The sequence below is a fragment of the Sinocyclocheilus anshuiensis genome, unplaced genomic scaffold (assembly GCF_001515605.1).
Source record: "Sinocyclocheilus anshuiensis isolate Anshui unplaced genomic scaffold, SAMN03320099.WGS_v1.1 scaffold189, whole genome shotgun sequence".
Classification (NCBI taxonomy): domain Eukaryota; kingdom Metazoa; phylum Chordata; class Actinopteri; order Cypriniformes; family Cyprinidae; genus Sinocyclocheilus; species Sinocyclocheilus anshuiensis.
In genome coordinates, this window is record NW_015540861.1 from 272 (window position 1) to 6,013 (window position 5,742).

The window sequence follows — 5,742 nt, forward strand, 5'->3', positions numbered from 1 at the left end:
TTTCCAGTTTTTGTTGTTGTTCAATTTTTTTGTTTTCTGCAGCGACTCGGAGCACTTTTCATACCCTTTTTTCTGGCTTAAGCACATTTGTTTCAATCTATAAGAATAATCAGCCTACACTACCAGTCAAAATTTTTTTAACAGTAAGATTTTTAATGTTTTTCTTTTTAAAGACTTCTTTTCTGCTCACCAAGCCTGCATTTATTTGATCCAAAGTACAGCAAAAACAGTAAAATTTTGAATTATTTTTACTATTTAAAATAACTGCTTTCTATTTGAAAGCAGTCATTTTAAATCTTCAGAAATCATTCTAATATGCTGATTTGATGATTATCAATATTTAAAACAGTTGAGAATATATTTTTTTCAGGATTCTTTGATGAATAGAAAGATCAAAAGATCAGCATTTATCTGAAATAAAAAGCTTTTATAAAATTATACACTATTCCATTCAAAAGCTTGGAGTCAGTATAATTTTTTCTTTGGAAATTATAGTAATTTTATTTAGCGCAGCAATTTAATTTTATTTATAATACTTTTATTTAGCAAGGATGCTTTAAATTGATCAAAAAGATTATAATGTTAAAAAATATTTCTATTTCAGATAAATGCTGTTCTTCTGAACTTTCTATTCATCAAAGAAACCTGAAAAAAATCTACTCATTTGTTTTCAACATAATAAATGTTTTTGAGCAGCAAATCAGCATATTAGAATGATTTCTGAAGGATCATGAGACTGGAGTAATGATGCTAAAAATGCAGCTTTGAAATCACAGGAATAAATCACATTATAAAATATATTCAAATAGAACAGTTATTTTAAATAGTAAAAAAAAAATCAAAATGTTACTGTTTTTGCTGTATTTATCAAATAAATGCAGGCTTGGTGAGCAGAAGAGAATTCTTTAAAAAACATTAAAAATCTTACTGTTCAAAAACTTTTGACTGGTGTATGTCAGACTATAGTTTGATTATAAGGTAAACATTAATTTATTTGTGCTGTTTTTTTTTTCTTAAATATTATATAGTTTTATAGGAGGAGGTTTCATAGACTAGGAAAATTAATTTTTCCAAAGTTTTTTTAGGTACAGACATCTGTTGTGGGCGTTCTTGGCAGTTTTTATGAGGCCTTTTTTAAAATAGTGTTCATATCGATATCGGAATTATATCGACCGAAATTAAGAAATATATCGTGATATAAATTTTGGCCATATCGTCCAGCCTTATGCAAAGATATGGTGCCAGTGAATATTGTCAATAAAATCGGCTTCAAAAAAATGATACAGAAACTTGATAAGAGGTACAGACTGCCATCGCAAAGTTATTTTTCACAAGTTGCCTTACCTGAGTTGTATTCCAACATTTTTTTGCATTATCTCTGTTCTAGAGATGTTGCATTTCTATTTACTAATTTTTTTTATTTATTTTTTGTTTGTTATGTCTGCTCTAGAGACGTTATAGTCATACTTATTGATTTTTTGCGTTGTCTGTTCTAGAGACGTTGTGGTAGAGGTGGAAAGTAACTAATTACAAATACTTTCGTTACAGTAGTTGAGTACATTTTTACATTTTTTCTACTTTCTTGAGTATAATTAAATTGTGGTACTTTTACTTGAGTAAGCTCAGTGTAATGTAAGCGCAGTCCAGCCATCGACGTCACACAAAACCCCCGCACCCCTCTCTCCCGAACTGTCAGAAGACTTATTTAAATATTGTGCGGGAAAAAGAGATCCAATCGGTTATCCAGAAGTCTCTTGATGTTGCCAAGTGTAAACGTGCTGTGTCCTGATTGACTGATGATCCGATCTGCTTGATCGGATTATGGTGATCGCATGTTAATAACAAGTGTAAACGCAACCTATATGACAGGTTATTAAAAATAAGAATGATTAGTGATCTCAGTTGAAAGTTGTTTCAATGGTAAAAAAAGTTTCTGCATATTTGAAAGATTATGGAATAAGAATAAATGTAGGGCGGGACTTGATTCTATGCATGAGTTGTTGATTGGATGTTGAGATGTGGGCGTGGCATTTAAGAGTTTGCAGGGTCTGCAGGGAGTTTAAGGTAAAAAATGCCTAAAACATTTAAATGCATGATGGATGAATTGTACACAAGATCTATATCATGCTTTTAGAAAATAGATAAGGTCAATTTTTCATTTCGTAATTTTAAATGAATAAGGAATACCGTAGTCATTATTTCTTTTTTCAATTGTTCGTTTTTTTGTGTTTTTTATTTCTCGCCGAACTGGCCCTGTTTGTGTGTGTCCGTAAGCCTATGTACTGAGATGAGGAAATGCCTCCCCGATTGTAACGTGAATTTGAATGATGATTTTTGTAATGAGAAGCATTTCTAAACTTGTCGTCCAACAAAAAAGAACATTATAACATGTTTTTACTCTGCAACGTCAGTCGAGTGTTTGAAATAACTTAATTTTCTGACTTGATTTGGCTTCTTATCACAGAATGAGGCAGAAAATATATGTCGATTAGCAATGGATTATACATATACATAATTATTATGAAAATACCCAAGATGGCATGAAAAACACACAAACTAGCCTATATATTGTTGCAATCGAGTGTTTTTTGTCTTCATGTTTCATCATTCAAAGCATTTCTATATACTTTTTATTCAGTTACACCGATAGCTGGATGCCTTTGTCCATATTAGGGTTGCATATGTGGATTTTCTAGCCCTCTGGTGTCCAGTATGAATGAAACCGACATTACATGTGTTCATAGCGTTAAATAATGGCCAATCTATAAAAATAATACTCTCTGGAAGTAGACATGTGAAAATGCATGTTATTCTACAGTGTACAGAAGTGTACTGGAGTTTTTATTTTTTAAATGGCATTTTAAATCGTAAATCACAAAAAAATAATCTGATGTGCCAAGCCATCAGAACCGAACCGAACCAAACTGAACCAAAGACAGTGGTTAAAGGTGTGTGTGACAGGGCAGACCTGCTAACCTTTGGAAAATATTTAACCAAGGTTGGCAGCTCTGAAAATGTAAATTCCCCTTCTGACACTAGTTGGTGTTTATCCTAAAAAAGCTTGTATTTTTATGTAACCGCAGCGGCTTGGAGGATCTGAACAAAGCCCAAATCCTATTGGTTGGCCAGTTTTCTGTCGCATTGACTGCTTGCCAATGTTTGTGACAGACACGTTAACGGCCATTCATTCATGAAAGTTTATCGCACCAAACTTTCATTCGATGAGAACAGGCCTTGAAAACAGGAACATGAATAGACTCAGTGTTGATGTCATGTGGACCAGTAAAGGTGAAGCTGATAATCGCTTGTCAGTTGAGTTTCTTGACTTTGGTCCAGTTATGAAGAATGGAAGAAGAAGTATAAGATCGATGACAGATCGTCAGACTCGGATGGAGAAACTGGAGGAGCAATCAGAGGGAGGAGCTTTGGTGGTAAGAATAGAAGAATGTGGTGTAAACTCATTCAGCCCTGCTGTAGGTCTCGATTTCCACTTCATGTGTAAAATCATTTCATTACATGTCACCGCTTCTCTCTTTTTGAGTATTTGTGTGTTTGTGTTGTGGTTTCCTCAGGTCATAGAGGCAGAGGACAAGGAGGAGCTCAATCGCAGCCGGCCCAGCAGCAGAGCGGCTCACGTGTGCTATCCGAGCTGAAAAACCGCGAGCAGATTCTCAAGCAGCGCAAACGGAAAGCCAAACAGCAGTTTCTGCAGAGTGGCGGCATGAAGAAGCTCCATGCCAAAGGAAGACGGCGCCTGTAGGAAGTGATGAAATCTGGCTTTGGTCGTGGCAGCAACAAGAAAGGAAAGATGAGGAAGAAACTTTAAGAGCCAAATGAGGAGTCATTACAAACTATCCCACCTCCCCAGCACAGGCTTTCGACTTGTGGTGCGGAAAACAGGATGGACCACATTTTATGTATATGTACATATTATATACAAGATGTGTGCTTGCATGTGTCTAGAATATGGATAGAATGAGTGAAGAGACTTTAACTCTTTTACAGAAACATTCACATATGTCTGACATTCTCTTTAGTTGATTTAAAGGGATATTTCGGGTTCACCTGAAACTCTATTGACAGCAGTTGTGGAACTTGTGGCTGAATGCCCATTAGCACAGAAAATAATTTTGCCATTTCAAAAAAAAAATGTATTTAATAACTGCAAAAACCATGACAGTTACAGTAGGCTTTCACGTCATACGTCATGCATGAAGGGTTTCACAAAACCTCTTAACGTAAGAAAGCCTAATTAATAAGTTTATAATTGTGCTTAAGGGTTTTGTGGACCCAGGCCTGGGGACACGAACAAACTTATCTCAGGATTTATCTTGGAAAAGTAGTTAAAATGAAAATGGTGTTAAAGAATTGTGTTATAATAACCCCTACAAATTCTCATTATATACACACTATAAACACTTTAAAGGAGACAGACATGTAGATGTTTGTGAAAGATGTTTTCTGATTATTTTTTAAATCATAACCTATTTATTGCATCAAAATTTGTTAATACTTTACTATATTTAAGGGTGGATAATTTTATCAGTTGTTTATTGCAACAATACATAACTACAATAACTTTGTCTAGTGCTCTTATGAAAGTTTATAGCATGATTTGTAAACATTTAACTATACTGAATGACATAGCAAAAACTAGCCATGAAGAAGTCTATGCTATTTCATTTAATTCTGTAACCTACTTGCTCTACAGATCTGTGTGTACTAGTGTTAAATGCTACTGTTTTTGACAGCGTTGATAAAGTTTATGACCGATAATATGATAATTTTTGTGTTTCCCTTACTGAATGTCGTATCCTGTCAGCAAAAATCAGATTTTGCTTCCAGCATGATATTAATAAGGTGCGAGTCTTTATTAACATGTACACCTACCCCAACCCTAAACTTACGCTTACAGTAGGATAAATACAGTGTTGGTAGCATAATCTGATAAGTAGCATTATTTGTCAGAACACCGGCGATGCAGTGTTGCCAGATATTGATACTAAAACAAAGAAAATACTAAAAATAAACCGAAATTATTTCCAATCTTTTGCAAATAAGATACAGATATCTGACTCTAAACTGCAACTTCTTACTTTATTAACTTTCTAAAGTGTTAAATTAAGTGGAAAAGACAAGTCCAAAAACGCTTATAATAGCTGGGCAACATCCTATAGGTTCTGTACTGGAATTAGTCAAGTAGTTCACCTGTTTCGAGTCTTTGGGTTTTTCGAGTCGATTGTTCATCACGTGACAGCCCCATAAACTTAACCTATGCAGTCTGAGCCGGAAAGAGACTTAATAATAATAACCAACTCTTTGTTACCTTTGTTACAACATTCAGTGTTATGGAAAAGAACCATAATGACAGAAATTCACACACTTATAAACTGTAAGAAGTAAAAAGCTACATTTTGAGACCAGAAACGCATCACGCGTTAGAGTAAATAATAATTATAATAATGATGATAATAATAACTATGCACACGTTTGTAAGGAAGCTTGTAAATTAACTAATTTCTCTATCCAATGCTGTCACGTCACTAATCCAGGGGTGCCCAAACTCGGTCCTGGAGGGCCGGTGTCCTGCAGAGTTTAGCTCCAACTTGCCTCAACACACCTGCCGGGAAGTTTCTATGCCTAGTAAGAGCTTGATTAGCTTGTTCAGGTGTGTCTAATTGGGGTTGGAGCTAAACTCTGCAGGACACCGGCCCTCCAGGACCGAGTTTGGGCACCCCTGCT